This window comes from Glycine soja, chromosome 1 (genome assembly GCF_004193775.1).
Source record: "Glycine soja cultivar W05 chromosome 1, ASM419377v2, whole genome shotgun sequence".
Lineage (NCBI taxonomy): Eukaryota > Viridiplantae > Streptophyta > Magnoliopsida > Fabales > Fabaceae > Glycine > Glycine soja.
In genome coordinates, this window is record NC_041002.1 from 36,563,525 (window position 1) to 36,582,771 (window position 19,247).

At 34.2% G+C, this 19,247-nt stretch overlaps 1 pseudogene; it reads left to right on the plus strand.

The window, feature by feature from the left end:
- The first annotated feature begins 11,716 nt into the window (after window positions 1-11,716).
- Window positions 11,717-17,730, plus strand: LOC114368932 (annotated as a pseudogene).
- The last annotated feature ends 1,517 nt before the right edge of the window (window positions 17,731-19,247 follow it).

The window sequence follows — 19,247 nt, forward strand, 5'->3', positions numbered from 1 at the left end:
AACAACTCAACACACAGATTCAGGACATGACAGCAAGCTCAAAAATTTTGAAGCAAAAATATGTTCAAGGAAGTTCAACAACAAGCATATGGTGCAAGAGTTGGAGAGACCCCCCCCCCCCCCCCCCCTTAACTCTGGTAATCTCCACGAAATTTAGAAGGAAGAATGATTGAGTTTGGATTCAAGTTTCCAACCTTTAAGAGTGCAAAATAAGGTTTTGAAACTACAAGTGAGAATAGAGTAAGAAAATGAAGTGAAAATCTAGCATAGAGTTGAAAATGGAGGTCACTTACCTAAGCTTCATGGAAGAATGGCTCAAGAACACTTGGTAAAACTTGAAAGAAGAAGAAAAATATTGTCTCCTCTTTCTCCAAAAGCTTCAACAAAATAGGAGAACTAGCCTAGGCTTAGGCTTTTAAAAAAAAAAACAACACTTATTGTAGGTGAAATGCTTTGACCAATGGGATTGCAAGGCCTCATCCTTATATTCTTAATTTAAGCACTTTGAATGACCATTAATATGAATAATTGACAGCTTGGACAGCCCTTGAGGTTCTCTCCACAAGCTCAGCCATGCCTTATATGGCTTCTTGCACTTTTTCAAAACTAACTATAAAAATGGAAAAAATTGCTTTTGCTAAAATTGGTAAATCTTATCCTAATCTTCTAGATTAATGTGCTAACTTCCTAGACTAGTATGCTAACCTCCCTTGGGATATGTGTACTCAGAGTGAACCTTGCACAAAGTCCACTCACGTAGAGACAAATTATGCTGGGATTCAATGCGTAGTGCAATTATTGCACAGAGGGAAATCTAGGTTAGATAGTTTTTATTTCTCTTTCAAGCTTTACTAAATCAATCACATGCATACACACACACAACATGAAATTATCTGATTAAAAACATATAATTAATGAAATTAAATTCATACATGCACAAATGACACAACACAGAGTTTCCTTTGTTAGTCTGAGTTGTAATTTTTCAGGGTGTTACAACTCTAACTTATTTTAATTATTCTACATCATATAATTAGACACTTTAACTAGTCACCCACTAATTAAACTAAAATTCTATTTTTAAACTAGTTATATAGTCATTTATGAAAGTGCCCTCCACTTTAAACTCTTATGACTTAATTACTTCTTTTCTGAGTCCATAGAATCTAGATCACCATTAATCAACTTAGCTATCCTCACTTAATTTCTAACTTTACTTACATTAGTTACTAATTTTCTTTCAAGCTTCTAATTTCTATTTCTTGACCAAAATCCAATTATTAACATCTAGGTCATTAATGAGTTGACCATTATTTTACCAAAAACTTTTCTCTAAATTATCTTTATTCTTTCTAGACATTAGCTTAAAAACTTAAGATTTTAACCATACCTAGGTATCCTATGGTAACATCTCATTTTTTTTACCATTTCAACAGTCTAAAAGCACTACCCGATCGCACGACAAAGCAATAACATTGTCTACTACACACATGGAAAATTGGGAACATATCTGCGAGTCTATCTTTTATTTCCTCTTTTATGTTTAACGGTCATATTGAGTTATGAATCACAAATATGGAAAGTCCTAATCCTGTCATACAAAAACATAGAGTGGTTAGGCCATCATAGTGGCAATAATTTGGGCAGAGGCAACAAAGTGTTTTGGTTGTGTGGTGGCTTGCTGGTTGTGGCAGAGTGTGGAAGGTGGCTTTGTGTTTTGGAGGAGAGGGTTGAAGAAATATAAAGTGAAGGAGAGGAAAAGGGTTATGAGACGATGATTCTATAGCTGCAGAATGAGAAAAGTGTTGTGAAGATTCAGGCCAAGCCATTTTAACGAATGAAGGAGGGGTTCTCACACAAAATAAGAGGTTTTTTTATATTTTTAAATTTAAGAGTATTTGTTAGTTAACACCATTTGAAGGAAAGGGGTTAAAGTAATATGTCAAAACAAAAAGGATGTAAGTGTAATTTCTTGAAATCTGAAGAAAGGTTTATGTAATTTACTCTTTTTCATTTTGTAATGAAAATAATAATAGTTTTGTTAAATAAATTTAAAGTTATGTAAATGTTGCACAATTAGTTAGTTGTAGCTATCTTAAGATGAACATCATAATGCTAAACATTTTTCCTATGTGTAACCGACTCTCGAACCTTATTTTGGTTTTCGAAGGTCATTTTTGTTTAAAAAAGTGTTTTTCTAATGCTTTCTTTTAATAAAAATTAGTAAAAACTCTTCTATTTTCTTTTTAATCTTGTCATTTTTTACGCCATCCTGACACGACCTTTGTTATGCAGGTAGTAATGAGAGCTAGGGAATAAAAGACATGCATGGGAAGTAGAGGTGAAAAAGTACATCATGAAAATTTAAATAAGTTTTCTTTGATAATTTTAAGACAAATGATTAATGACTTAAATAGGTTTTTTGTCACTAAAAAATTGTTGGACTTCGCATTTGTTCCCTAATAAAATTTTCTTTGCATTTGGTCCTTAAAAGTTTTTTTATTGGGTATTTCATCCTTGCAATTACCTTGCCTCTATAAAGTGGTTCTTAAAATATTTTTGAATTTTTCTTTTGGTCCCTGATTGTTTTTTTACCACAACTATCAGTATGTTTTTTTATCAGAATTAATGTAACGATATGGACTAAATATAATGCAAAATAATTTTTTTAGGACTTAAATTCAAAGAAAGAAATTTACTAGGAGCCAAATGCAAAATTCTATAACTTTTCAGAAACCAAAAACATATTTAAGTCATGATTAATTAAGTTATATACTTGATACACATACCTTGAGGTTCCACCGGGGAACCAAAAGTCCTAACTACAATGGTTGAAAAAAATATATATTTGGTACACACTTACATACACTATCAAGTCATTTTAGTGATATGTTAGAGTAATAGTGGTAAGAAAGTGTATAATTTTACACAAATTATTAAAATTAAACTCAATAAATTCAATTTAAATTATTCATATAAAATTAAATAATTAAGATTAATGCTTCTCATTTTATACGATGAAACACGTCAATCAATTGTTAAAGAGTTCTTAAAATGTAGTTACATTAGAACTCAATAGGAAAAGTTTTGCACTGATGATCGTTCCAGGAACTAGCTGAATGCTGAATATGGTATCAAATTTAAAAAGTATCCAATAGATGCAGTTCGGTTGACAACACGCTTTGAGATTGTGAGAGAAGATCTAAGCTAGATTCTTGCATAATACATCCTTAAGAAAGGGTGTTGGGATTTTGGCAAGAGTAAGAAATCTCTCAAGTAACAAAGGGATAAGAAAAGTATTGCCTCTATAGGGATTTGTGCGATAATTGGGTAATTAGTAGTAGAATTTATAGAGTACAAATATTGAAGAATCAAGTAACCAAATTAAATGACAATTGCATTGAAATTAAAAGAGAAAAATAAGAAAAAAGGGTTAAGGAATTTTATCGAGCATTTGGTGTATATAGAAAAATGAGATGAATTCAATGAGAGAAAGTGTTGGGGTGTAACTTCATTGGACTTCCTAACATGCAATCATTATGTATTTCTATACAATTAAGCTTATGCTATCATTAACTCACAATTTTATCCTAACCTTAATTCTGTTGAATCCACATCCCTGGTTTTAATTATGACAAATCATTAGTAATGCAAATTGAAAGGATGATGGGTTTAAGTGTTGACTAACATTTTGCTTAAGTGTCTCAATGTTAAATGTCTTAAGAAGAAGCTATGTTCATTCATTTTGAAGTTTTCATAATGATGATCAGAAAGATTGTCTCAAAATAGTTGTCAAGAGTTAAGAACTCAAAAGATTTCTTGAACCCAAATTTCATGATGAAAAATGCTTCTCTCTGAGTACTTGGTTTTTGGAAAGGAACTGAACAACAAGAATTTACAAAGAAGACATATTGAAAGTTGCATGAAGAGTATCCAGAATCAGAATGAAGTTGTACCAGACTCTACCTCAGAATGAAGTTGCTTAGGGGTGAAGGAACTAGCTCCCCTGGGCGAGCTACCATAATCCCAAATGCCCTCATTTCCTATAAATAGGCATGAGGGAGGCTAAGGAAGGGGTTGGACATCCAGTATTAAGAGGATTTTGAGAGAAATCAGAGAGAAGAAGAAGAAAGAAAAGAAAAATGAGGCCGAGGTGCTACCGAATTGTGACTGTAATCAACTTCTACATCGTTCTTTGTTCGGTGTTCTTCGTTCATCATTCTATTAGTTTTTGTTTTAAGGATTTGGATACGATCTATGCACCCATAGGGGTTCTCTTTGTTGTTTTGTGCATCTTCATCTTATTCTTCTATCATCAGTTTCTTCTTGTAAAGTAAATTTCAATCGATCATTAGTGTCGTAAATCATCTTTTTAAAGGGATTAAAAGTTAATGAACAAAATCAAGATTAAAATCAACATGTAACTGAATTTCTCTTCATTAAGGTCCCTTGAGATTGTTCAAGGTCCAATGCCTTAACGACCTCTTTTTGTTCTTGTTAGTTAAAAAATGAATATTTCAAAAGCCTAAAATCAACTCAACACACAAACTTTCTCGCTTTAAAGAACTACGCAGGTCTAAATTCCTCATCGCACATGAGGATACATAGGAGCAGGGGCAACACCCTTGTCGACCCCAAAAAGTAAAAAAATATAAAAAGGGAAAATAAATAATTTTGAAGTCACATTGCGCACACTTGATTAAAGGCTACCATCCCTTATGATGGGCGTGTGGGGCGCTAATACCTTCCCCACGCGTAAACAACTCCTGAACCCTTATTTTCAAAATTCGCATACCTCATTTTGGTTTTTCTAATGTTTTCCTTGAATAAATGTTGGTGGCGACTCCGCTCATTTTCTCCCTTGGAGACGGATGCTTTAGCTTATCCATTTGGCTTTTCGTCCGCACTCCTGTCAAAGGGTAGGTTGAGACAATGCCATAAATACATAAATTACATCAGAAGATTGAAGTTGATAGCACTCACTTTCCACATGTTGTCACACACATTGAGGGCACATCAAAAAGCGAATACTAACAACATTTGAAGATGCAAACTTATTGAAACCTAAATTTGTCCATGAGAAATACTAATGAAAAGCATCAACATAGAAGACTAAAGAAATTACACAATCTAACCTTGGACAGAATACCAACACACCAATAACTATACCTTCACTCGGTATCTATGAAGTAATCTTCTTCATAAATGCTTTGTGCTGGGAAGATGTTTTAAGATTGATGAAGTTGTGCTTCTTCAGAAAAACATATCAGTTAAAATTCATTAAAATAATTTTCTACAAGCATGGATTCTTTCTTAGCAAACATTAGAATGACTATTATAATTATATGTCAGAATGCTCATAAGAAAGAATCCTTATAATGGGAACCTTGGAATGACTTCCTCAGAATGGTTCTACAATTTGTCATGTCATGACAACTGTCATGACTGTCTATTGCTCTAAAAATATATCAGTTGAGTGAACTCCACTTTAACAGTCATCTTTGGAGCTTTAAGAGTTTATTGAATAACATCTAAAGTGAAGTTGAAGCATTTTCCTGTGAGAGAAACATGTGCTTAATCTTTGTGTGAAAAGTTTGCATTTTATGCTTCAACTCTCTCTTGAGAGTGATGCACTCATGTATCGAGATTGTAATCTATAATAGATCCTAGTTAGAAGTGAGAGACTATATTTTTCTGCGTGGAAACCCTCTATGAGTTGAAATTTTTGTTTGTGCAATCTAAAATACAAAAAACCCTTTGTTGTTGTAAGTCCAGTAATGGTTGGCAAGGTTGAAACCTAGTGGTGTTGTTGGTTTAATTGAGGCTAGGTTTAAAGTTCAGTGGGAGTACTAGCAGGTTGTTGAAATTTAGTGATTATTGGTCCAACAATGGTTGGTTGTGTTAGTGAAATCTCATCTTGAAGGGTGAGTACTGGATGTAGCTCAAGGTTGAGGTGAATTAGTATAAAAATCATTATTCATTGTTCTTCTTCCCTCTCCTTGCACTAATTTTGAACAAATTTGTTTACTTGTTTTGTAAATATTTAAAATATACAAACCTTTCACAAATACACATAAAACTAAATTAAGTTTATTTAAGCCTTTTCAAATAAACAACCCTTTTTTACACAAGAGCTTTGAGTTGTGAAAGAACTTGTTTTTCTCAAACTGCTTACATTTTCGTTCTATGCTCATAACAATTCTTCATTTTGAACTATCTTATTTTGAACTTATATAAGAAACATGGATAAAGGACTTAAAATGTTTGTAGAACCCCAATCCAACCCCTCTTTTCTAGTATTTATATCACTTTAATTGGCATCAGAGCTTAACAGGGTTAAGCACACTTGACAGTGTGAGAGCAAGATCATGGAAGAAGTGATGGCTAGACAAGCTTCAACAGTGTTTAGACCTGAAGGTGCTTCAACCAACATGCCTTCTGGATTTGATTGAAAAGAGTTCTACTACTAGAAAGGTAGAACAAAGTTGTTCCTGGAATCTTTGGATGTGGATACGTGGGACATTATATAGATTTGTCCCTACAAACCAACAAAAAGAAATTAAGTTAGAGTTGAAATAGACAAACCTAAAGAGTGGTGAACCTCGGATGAAAAAGCAAGAGTTCTTTTGATCTTTAAAGCAGAGTTCTTTTTGACATGTTCCTTGAGTATGACATAATAAAAGAGTGTGAGATTGCACAACAAATATGGAACACACTCAGAACAACACATAAGGGTACATATTAGGTAAAGGATTCAAAAGTCAATATTTTAACTCACAAGTTTGAGATGTTTTAAATGAAGGAACATGAATCTATAGATGAGATGTTCATAAGATTCAGTACTATATTAAATAAACTAAATGCTCTTGGAGAAAAGCACACAACACATAAGAGAATCAAAAAGAGTTATTGGCTCCTTAAAGTCACTACTATAAAGAAGCCAAGAACTTGAGAAATCTAGCTATAGATGAACTTATTGGCTCCTTAAAGGTTCATGAACAAGGCTGATAGATGAACTACAACTACCTAAAGAAAAAGACATAGCTCTCAAGGCCTTTCAAAAAACTAAGACAAAGCATCAACCCAAAGCACTAAACTCGTTAGCAACTTCTAATGATGAGAATAGTGATAATGAGTTTTTTGAGGAAGATGAAGAAGAACTAGCTTTTCTAACCAAAAGAGTCCAGAGGTTCCTCAGAAGGAGAAAATGGCCAAGAAGGAATTTCTTTAGAAGAGACTTTTAATTAGGAGAAAGCTCTAAGCAAGCAAGATGTTATGAATGTAACAAACCTGGCCACATCCAAACTAACTCTCGTTTTCTTAAGAAAGACTTCAAGAGACGAGATCCAAAGAAGAATGCAATGATGGCTGCATGGGATGACACAAACTCATCATCTTTGAGAAAGATAAGGAACATGCAGCCAACCTGCATCTCATGGCAGACTCTAACAAGGTAGACATATCTTATTCTGAAAGTGTCTTAGATTTCTCTAATCATAAAGTGTTAGAACAATCTTATGATAATTTACTCAATAACTCTCATATTTTAACTTAGAAATATGATCATTTAAAGAAGCAACTTTCTAATGCTCAGAAAGAAAATGAGAAGCTCATAATGGATCATGAAATATGTTTAAAAGAAACCACGGTTTGTAGGAATCTCATTTCAAGCTTTTTGAACAGTTAAAACTAAGAATAAAGACAACTACAAAAGGAGTTGTCACTTTTGATCAAACTCAACTTGAAAATCAAAATAAAGTTTGTCAGCTTTGTGACAATGGCTATGAAGTTAAGTTTGAACTCATGTTTGTTTGATTAAATAAGCGTCTATTGGAAAAATCCTATTCTTAGGTGTGAGAAAGAGAAACCTTTATAGGATTTGTCTATAGTCCTTACCTAGTTAATTCTATCTGGAAGCCTTTGACAGTGATAAGTGGATATGGCATAGAAGGGTTGGTCACCTCAACATGAAAACTTTGTCTAAACTTTCAAAGCATAACCTTGAGAGAGGCTTACCAAATATCAAATATGAGAAAGGCAAAATATGTAAGGCTTGTGTCAAGGGTAAACAAACCAAATTCAGTTTCTATTCCAAAAATGCAGTAACCTCTTAGAGAATCTTAGAATTGTTGCACATAGACTCGTTTGGTCCAACCAAAGCACTTAGTCTAGGTGGAAGGAGATATGCATTTGTGATAGTTGATGACTTCTCTATATTCACATGGGTTTTATTCCTTTCTTGTAAGGATGAGTCTTTTGAAGCATTTAGAAAGTTCATAATGAAAAGGATTTGAAAATTATTTCTATAAGGAATGATCATGGGGGAAAATTTGAAAATGTTTTCTTTAAAAACTTCTTTGATGAAAATGGTATCTTCCACAAATTTTCTTGTCCGACTCTACTATAAAATATGGATTTAACATCGGTTCTAATGAAAATCAATGTTAACTGTAACACCCTGAAATGTTATTAATTATAAATCGATGTTTGATTGTGTTTAGCTTGTTGTTTGAATATATGTTTGACTTGAATGATTTGAAATATGACTTAAATTAGTCATGTGTGAATTTCTTGATGTGGATGTTGAGTTATGTGGAGTTTTGTTGAGCAAAGTTGAAATTATGAGATTTTAGATTTTTTTCCCAAACCTAGTTCAGTAAAATCATGATCCCGGACTCGTTAACCGTTGGATCGTCTTCAAATTTTGTCTGGAGCTTCCTAAGACATGTTTCCATAGTGTGACTGTTGGAATTTTGAAAATAAAAACTTTTGGCCATTTGCTAAGCACGAACGGCGCTCTAAGCACAATTCCAACCGAGAGGAAGTTGCGTTGAGCGCCCAGAGGTGCGCTAAGCCCAATTCCAACCAAGAGGAAGTTGCGTTGAGCGCCCAAGGGTGTGCTAAGCCCACCCTAGTGCAGAGGGGGCTGCGCTAAGCGCAAGAAGTGGACTTCAGCTTAGCACAACAGTCTCGCTAAGTGAAATTTGCATGTTATAAATACAATGATTTTTCACTCTCTTCTTCTCCAAAAATGTCACCCAAACCCTAAAACCTCATTTTTCACCACCCAAGACCACTGGTGGCCACCATAAGCCGTCGTTTCTTGCCGTTGGACCCCCACACCAAGAGGAACACTTTAATCAGAGCGGAATCCTCAGAATCCTCCTCAAAGATTTGGTGGAGAAAATCCCTCAATCCTCCATTTCAAAGTTTCTCTGAGAGACTTGCGTTGGACCGACAAGCGTGAACGAGAGAGAGACCTCTAAGTGACACAAAGAGGAACCGATGGGGAGCTCACGATAAGTGATGAGAGTTTATTATAAATTTACTGTTTCTACACCATGGTTAGGGTCAAGGAACCTAGCTATGAGAATATATGCTTGTCCCTGTTGCATGCTGAATCTTTTTCTAGAAAACCATGTTTTCAACGAATGGGATGCGATATATATATACAATCGATGAATAAAATTATTGTCCTTATTTGACTTGTGTTGTTTGAAGACCTGGGGAGTGTGAATCTCAGGCATGAAAGATATATGTACATGCGGAATGTGACTTACTATTGATGTTGCTATTGATGACTTTAAATTGATATGTGATTATGTTGATATAGAATGAGGTTGTTGTTGTTGATAATGTCATTGAGACAAGAAGATGTTTATGTTGAGAATTATATTGAAACGAAATGTTGATGATGTTGGAAATGCATTAAGATAATGCATGTTGTGTATGTTCGTGGGGGGGTGCATTGACCTTGTCGGATGTTCCTGGTGGGGGAAAATAGAGTGGTTATAGAGTTTAAACATCTCTAAGGGGATGTTTAGGATCTTTAATTCATCTATGGTCTTTGTACTTGATGGTGCTCACGTTCATACATTGTATGTTGTGTATGTTCATGGGGGGGTGCATTGAGCTTGTCGGATGTCCCTGGTGGGGGAAAATATAGTGGTTAAAGAGTTTAAGCATCTCTAAGGGGATGGCTTAGGATCTTTAACTCATCCATGGTCATTGTACTTGATGGTGCCCATGTTTCATGCCTCATATGACACAGGAAATAGTATAAACTATGCTAGTATGTACTTTGTACTAGGGGGTGCATCACCTGGTAGGGAACTCCCTTGTGGCCCAAGCTGATCACTAGGGGGGAGTTACGGTGCACGACTGGGTGGCCTCGACAATTACTGCATAGTTTCCCTAAGTAAGGTGTCGTGTGAACACGCTTAGGCTATTTCCTTGGTTGATGGTACGTACCACATTGCATCTGAGAGTTGAGGTCAGGTGCATGCATCATTCTAAGCAGTATTGATTGGATCCATGGATGGATGATGAATAATTGTTGAATGTGGATGATGAATAATTGTTGAATGTGGGTGTTGAATAATGAATGTTGTGTAAGCTCATGATGTTTGCCTATGTTTTCTTGCTAATTGTGATTATTTGGATTTAGCATTGGTTCTTTTTATAATGAACTCACCCTTGCAATTTTGTATCGTGTGGTTGATACCTGTGATGATCGCGAACCTTGTTTGTGGGAGCAGAATGACAGCAATAGGGTGCAGGAAGTGAGATTCTATTGAGGAGCCGTCAAGCCGACGTGATGACATTGGGATTATTTTGGGAGAGAGTTGTGTTTTGTTAATCAACTCCTCCATAGTTGGTTCCATGATTCTTATGTTGAATTAAAGATGTAAATCACATATTTGAATTATATGTATGAACAAGTTTAATTTCCATTATGTGAATGATATGTACTGAGTTACTATACTAATATATATGTATCCACTTAAGTAATGTGTGTTGATTGGTGAATGTATGTCGAGATAAAAATTACTTTCATTTTTTTATATAAGCAAATTAACGGAGTTTTCATTTAAAATTTGAAATAATCGCGATTTAGAATGGTGATATCGTAGCGACGAGGCGGGTCGTTACATTAACAAAAGCACGGTAGCATTTTTTGTAAATAAAGTGTCTTTGTTAACATCGATTATAAAATAACCGATGTTTTGAGTTTCCTTTAACATTTGTTATTTTAAAACCGATGTTGTAGGTGCTGAGTTAACATCGATTATTAATAAAATCGATGTTGTTATTTTTCGTTTAACATCGGTTTTATTAAAAACCGATGTTGTGAATGTTTGTTTCTATCAAAAGCCATAGAGACACCCATTTGACTCTTTTTATCAAGAGAAAGCAAAGTTAAGGTCTTTAACAACCCTATTTTTGCGTGCAAATCTCCTTGATGGCGTGGGTCTTTCCCTCCCCAAAGACGCCTTCAACCTCATCATCTGCACCAAGATCGCCATTGAACTCTTATGCCCCAACCTCTGACATCCTCTTTGTCGCCACCGGCAACCTCTTCTCCATGCTCGGTGGCCCCTTCTTCCTCGTCTTCCTTGGCTATCGCAATGGCCGAACCTACTCGCCTTTGTCGTATCTTTCCACCTCCCCACCCATTCCATGCCCATCTCCCAAATCACCCAACTCTTCACCAACACAGCCTCACTGTGGAAGAATTTGTCACCCTCAGTGGGGCCCACACTGTTGGATAATGTGCCAACTGCAAACACTATTATTACTACCGAGCATGGGATCACTCTCCTTGCTACCATGGTCCGCAACGTTTCCCAAGCTGACGCCTCCACTAAAGCTAGTAATTTCCATCTTTGTTTTTTTTTAATTCATGTTGCTCGAGAAGAGCTGTTGAGGCCTGATGGTAATTTTGCAGGAAAATGGAAGAGAAGCCAGTATGTGGGAGTTTCCATGGTTGGAAAGACATTGGCGGTGATGGGTTTTGGAAAAGTTAGATCAAAAGTGGCAAGGCGAGCAAAAGGGTTGGTCATGCACATGATTGCTCATGACCTCTATGCTCCGAGTGATAGTGCATGTGCTTTTGGTGTGGATCTGGTGTCCTTTGATCAAGCCATCGCCACTGCAGATTTCATCTCCCTCTACATGCCACTCACTCCAACTACTAACAAGATCTTTAATGAAAACACTTTTGCAAAGATGAATAAGGGTGTTTGCATTATCAACGTTGCAAGAGAAGTTGTTATTGACGAAGATGCATTAGTAAGAGCACTCGACAGTGGAACCATTGCTCAGGTCAACCCCTTTTTTTCTTCTTTCAGTTTTCAACAAGTCTCTCCAATTAATGTTGCATATTAAAATTACTATAACTTTGTCACAATTGCATATGGAATAATATGCTCTTGATGTCTTCATCAAGGAGCCCCCATCCAAAGACAGTAAGTGAATGCAACACGAGAATATCACCTTTACCCCTTTTATGCTAGCACCAAAGAGGCACATGTTTGTTTTTTTACTTTTCTATTATATTAGATGAGATCAATAGATCATCCTGCTTTTTAATTTTGTTGTGTATCATCTCATGATCAATTTTGAATCACCAAGTGGGTTTATCTATTAAAATAGCAGAGGTTGTGCTAGGAGAATTGAAGGGGGGACTTTTAGAAACTACTGTTAATGCTTCTATTAAGGAGTTATTATTGTTGTTCTTCGCCTTCTTGTTCTTTGGTTATATGAGTCTGGGTATGTTCTTCCAATGTAATATTATAAGATGATATTTAATTAATAAAATTTCTTATTTTGAGCTCCCATTTGTTTTTTTAGGATGTTAGAATAGCTAGTATTTAGGTTTAAAATTAACCTTAATTAATGGTACGATGAAAATAATATATATAGTGAGAGAAAAAATTCTCACTTCAGAAATTAGCTTTTGCAATAGAGTTAGTGTATATCATAGTGAATTAGTAGTGTTTATAGTAGAATATACGTTAGATGGTTGCATCTCCTATTGTACACTATTGTTTTAGATTGATTGAGTATTGTGGTTGATGTTTAGAATAATCTTTTATGCTAGTAGATCTTGCCATGTGTATGGACAATATATTAGGACTGTTATCTTTTGTCTATTTAGTGCACAATTCTCATTTGTAAGGGACATGGAAAATTATGACAATTAATATTTAGTTTCTTTTTCTTTTTTTGTGTTAACTTCTTGCATGGTAGCCCTAGTGTCACCTTCCTAACATGTATGTTGTTGAAGGCCCTAAACCCAAAACATGTTAATATCTGGATTTGTGGTCGTTTGCTTTTTAATTACACTATTTAATGGTTCAATCCTTGGTGGCAATTTGTAATTTTTGTGTTTGTGTCTTTGATTTTGATTTGGGAGGTGATCATGTCCTTTGTTATGTCATAGATTCACATGAGACAATGTAGATTAGATAACAATGATATCTAACAGTAAATGTTCAGTAAAAATTAAAATTGTGAGCTCTATCGAGTGGTCATATGCCAAAGACCATGTATTCAATGAAATGAAATTTGAGGAAACGAGAGGGGACAAGAATGATCAATATATAGTTGTATGCCTAGCTGTTGAAGGGGCTAGTCAACCACAATGTTTGTTGTTTTAATTCAATTAACTCATTTGCAACCACCGAAAGGTTAGGTCTAGTTGAAGGGGTTAGTCAACCACAATGTTTATTGTTTTAACTCAATTAACTCCTATCATTGGTTGCTCTAGAATTGTATGCAATGTTTAATAGTATGGTTTCTTGATGATTCTCATTCACCTTTCTCTACCTTATTTTTGTATAAATAAGAAACCAGACCTAGGTTGGATGAAAAGATTACAATCAATACTTGGATGGAAGCACCTGCACAACCTACATGTATGCAACATTTATGTTTTCTTAAATGTATTATTGTTATGCCTTTGTAGTCTTTGTTCTCATCTCTCAAATCTCATCTTATGTACAGGAAATATATGTCCTCCACCTAACCCTTAGACTAAAATTGACAGTATTGGCACTTCAATTGCTTGTCGACAATTTGGTGCGTTATGAATCAGATTTTATTAATAGATTAAAACCTATTTAAGGACATCTTCTACATGTTATTATCATTGATGATTAACTTTTAGGTTTGGAACAAAGTGGTATATGTTGATAGACTACTACAACTCTTCAGATATGTACCTTGTGAATAATTTACCATCCTAGATTTCGTCTTTCAGTTGAGTCTATGTTTTTGTGTGTTATAATCATTTGTTCCTTTTTATAATGCTATTACATGGGTAACACACTCTAGTTTAAACTTATTGGAAATTATAATTAAATAAAAAAGGAGACTTGAAGTAAATATACTTTAGATTATACGTTCTAATTCTTTTTTGTCTTTTATTCTCATAGGCATGACTTAGAAGTGAATGGAGGAAAAGGTCACAATGTGGATCCAAAAACAAAATATGTTTATCACTGGCCATGAGCATGCCATCTGCAGTTCTATCATCAGTCGAAAAAGAGCATCACTTACTATAGTTTCTTCATTATTTGTCTTGACATTATTCTCACTGGCAAGTGGAAGAGGGAGTCTATATATGTGTATGGAAGAATTCATTTTTTTTACTTTCTGAAATTTTTTAAAGTATTGATAAGTTTATTTGTAAGTAGTATTGTTAATTTTTTTCTCCTCTGTAATATTCTGAGTTATGAATATGGTTCAAGGTGATTTTGATCTCTATTGAAGCTGGCTTGTGGTGCACAAGGGTATAAAATCAGGCTTAAGAGTTCATTTTTCAAACCAGATTCTTAATTTATGTTAATAATCACTATGGTCATATATGGTGCTAAACAATGTGCTTGATTTCTTGGTTATCACTTGGTTCGAATATTTCAATAATTTTAAATTATGATCGCTGCTAGCTGCACAAGTAACACGAGGAATGATACTATTATCATATGCTTATCCCTATACTAGAGGGACCTATTTATAGCGATCTATTTATAGATTTTAAACTAGAGGGACCTATTAAAAAACTTCCCAATAGTATGCTTTTCCTTGAGCTTTTTGAACTATGCTTTTAAATTTATTGTTTCAATTGTTCGAATCATGATTATTTAGTTTTCTCAACAATGCAATGTTATTCATTTTTCAGAGGTTTCCCTGTTTGGCTCAAGTACATTCCAAGTATCAGTTTCAGAATAGACAATGGACCATTTAAGGTGAGATAACACTATTTCTTATTCCTTTTAAGAATCATATGGAATTTTCCTCTCTTTTTTATATATATTTTATGTTATTAATTTGTCTACTAATATCCTTTTTTTTTCTTCTTCTAATGTTGTTGTGTTGAAGTTTCAAATGGAAAAGTTTACTAAGAAGATTGTAGATATGATGAAAGCAGAAAGGTTATTCGAGTCTCAGGACGGTCCAATAATTTTGTCCCAGGTAGATTACATATATAACTATCCTTGTGCAAAATCCAATCGCTTGTTATATATCTTCAAGTAGCATTTGAAAATTTTAATTTGAAAACAATTATAACCTTATTATCATAGACTAAAAATGGATATATACATAGAAAACATTATGTTTTGTTCATATTGAAAATGAATGTGGGCCTATGGAGTATGAAATTGGTGCTTCCATGGATCATGTGCAAGACAATGTTTCTGATCCTATTGCAAGTTTAGATTATTCATACCATTTATAGACATGTTCTTTAATATTTATAATAGCTTGTTGTCTTTGGTGGAGATACCAGGACAATATGTTTGGTCAATATTGCTAATGGAGGAAATGAATAATTATTCCTCATTGTTCATGGTTGAGATTTGTCCTTGTTCAGTCCTTTCAATATTGTTCTCATTATCATGACCGACAATTGACTATTATAATTGTATTGAAATTACACTAATTTAAAATAGTTTTATATACTCAAAAAAATATTATTTGCATGAATGCATGTAAATCCAAATTTTCCAATCAAGGTCAAAGTCCAACTCCTAATTCCAATATAAAATTTTGCAAATTAACACTTGCAATGGCTTCTATTGTGATTATTTCTCTCCAAATAAGGCTTACAAACCAAGGATGTGGACATAAGCTTGGACTAGCTTGTACAATAAATTTTTAGCTTGTATTTGGTGCCTTGTTACTTCTTAGGTTTGTGAACGAATGAAAATCATAAAAGCTAGAGGTTTTTCTTGATTGCTCATTGCATGTGTTATTTTTTAAAATTTGTAGGTTTACTGAGTTTAGAGGTGTAGTTCCTCACACACCTGCTGAGGACTTGGCATTTTCAATTGCAAGGTTTATACAGAAAGGGGGATCATCTGTCAATTATTATATGGTATCTTCAACATTTGTTGATTTAAATGCGTGGATTTTATTTACCCATTTTTAGCCAATTAAGCCCTTTTGTTTTTTTCATTCCAGTATCATGGGGAAACAAATTTTGGTTGAACTATTAGTTGTCCCTTTATTGCTACAAGCTATGATTATGATGCGCCTCTTAATGAATATGGTATGCACAAAAAGAAAACAAATTCAGCTCTTTTATTATTGTTATTATTATTAATTTTTATGCAACAAACATTGGTTGGTCTAAAATCGATGTAAAAAGTATTTTTACAACATCGGTTTTTTTCAGAACCAATTTAGAAAACACTTCAGAATACATAAACTGATGTGATAAGCACATTCACATAGATTTTGCCTAAAACCGATGTTATATATGACTTTCGACATCAGTTTTTTTAGAACTGATGTAGAAAGCACTTTAGAGTACATAGTATTCGCCACATTTCTACATGGATTTCAGCAAGAATTGATGTAGATAATGATTTTCAACAACATTGATTTTAAAACCAATGTTGAAATTACTTACTTTCAACGACGACAGTTTCAACATAGATTTTAAAACCGATGTTGGAACTGCTCCATAATTGTTGTTAAAGCCCTTTTATTTATTAGTGCAAGAACACCTCAATAGAATTGTGTTGTGGAAAGAAAAAATATATCCTTGCAAGAGATGGCTAGAACACTAGTCAGTGAATTTGACATACATAAATATTTTAGTCAAAAGCTATTAGCACAACCTGCTATATTTTGAACAAGACTTTGTATGAATTATGGAAAGGAGGATAGCCAAGTGTGTCATACTTCCATATTTTTTGTTGTACTTGCTACTTTTTAAAAATAAAGACAACCTTGGGAAGAATGATGAAAAATCAAACAAAACATTTTTCTTGGATACTCTTTATCTTCTAAAGCATATAGAATCTATAATTTGAGAACTCAAGTTGTAGAAGAAAGTATGCATGTTGTTTTTTTATGAACGTGAGAACACACTTGAGAAGAAAAGGATTGCAAATTTGGAAGAGTTGGAAAGAAAAACGTCTAACCAACATTCTCAGAACATTGTACCTACCTCAAAAAGCCCCAAGAAAATTGAAGAAGAACCTTCTAAGACACCTCAGAAAGGCTAAAAAAGGCAAAGTTCATAACAGATAGCAGAAATTGATATGCCTAAAAGCTGGAGATTTGTTTCTTCACATCCTATAAATCTGATGAGCGGAGATCATTTCTGATGTGCTAACAAAGCTAAGGACTATCAATTCCAACTTGGAGAAGGAAAACACCGAGAATGAGGAAGACAAGAAGGAAAAGTCTTTTGAGAACACAGAAAAGGTTGAAGTTGTTGCTGCTATTATCCAAAATACACCAGAAGTTGAAGTTGGTGAAAGGACCCATGTTGAGTCTATGAAGGATTCTACGTTCAACATTGAAAACCTACAATATCTCTTTAACTCTTCCATCTTTGACACTTCTGTTAAGATTGCCTATGGCCTTGGTCCCATACATGGTGAACCCTCAACCTTTTCCATTCCATTTCCCCTTTTGACTCATCTACTGTAGAACCTTTTAATGTTCGGGAAGAGGTCTCACCTGTTCATATTTCCTCTCCTTCACCTATTGTTGGACCTTCTTCAAGGTTAGCAGAAAGTAAGCTTTGGAGAAGCAAGTCAGGAAGATTCATTCTGACCAAAAGTTGTTGTTCTCTAACATTGACCAACTTTAGAGGACTAATGAGTTCTTTCAGAGGTTCCTTCACCTTGAGGAGTGGATCTCTGACAAGGCTAGACCTTCCTTGATCCCTAAAGTTGCCCCTATGCAGCATAAACCTCCACCACCACCAATATTACCACCATGCCTTCATCTTTAGAAAACTCCTCTTGTAACAAGTTTGATTGATCTACACCCTTTGTTCCTCTTTTGTTTTTTTTTTTTGCTTGATGACAAATGGGGAGAATTTTAGGAGAGATTAAGTAGGAAGGGGATCAAATTTTGTATAACCATTATCTTTTTCTTCTTTTTATATATTTTTGATGTTTTTTGTATGATCCTATTTATTAATGAAACTGATATGATTAAATGACTATTTCTTTTTGTGTTCATTTAATTCCTTTTCCTTCTGCATTATATTATGCTATGAAAGATTTGTCATTTTAAGTTAATAACGCATTAATTAAGGGGGGAGATTCCCTTTAATTAAAATGAAATAGAATTGATGCACACTCCCAGGGGGAGTTAAAATTTAAGAAATTCATAAAGGTTTTGTCACCCTTTAAATTTGCTACTAAGGGTTTGTCATCATCAAAAAGGGAGAGATTGTTGAATCCACATCACTGGTTTTAATTATGACAAACCATTAGTAATGCAAATTGAAAGGATGATAGATTTAAGTGTCATCTAACATTTTACTTAAGTGTTTTAGTCTTAAATGTCTTAAGAAGAAAATATGTTCATTCGTTTAGAAGTCCTTAGAATGATACTTAGAAATGTTGTCTTAGAACAGTTGTCAGAAGTTGAGAACTCAAAAGATTTCTTGAAGTCCATCTACATGATGAAGAATGCTTCCCTTTGAGAACTTGGTTTTTTGGCAAGGAACCAAACAACAAGGCTTTACAAAGAAGACTCATTGAAAGTTACATATCCAAAACCAGAATGAAGTTGTACTAGAGTTTACATTAGAATGATGAAGAATCTAACTCTGAAGAACAGAACTTTAGAATGAAGTTCAAAATGGTTTAAAATGTTATTCAAGGACAACTTCATAACTTCAATATGGTGCAATAAATACAAAAGGCACATCAGAAGACCGAAGTTAACAACACTTCATTTTCCATATGTTGCAATACACACTGAGAACACATTAGAAAGTGAATGCTAATAACATTTTTTGAAGATGCAAACATGTTGAAAGCTAAATCTGTCCATGAGAAGCACTTATGAGAAGCATTAGTATATAAGACTGAAGAAATTGCACAATCTGACGTTGGATGAACACTAATACACCAACAATCTTCTTTAGGATGCTTTGTGCTGGGAAGATGTGTTAAAACTGATGAAGTTGTGCTTCTTCAAAAAGGCAT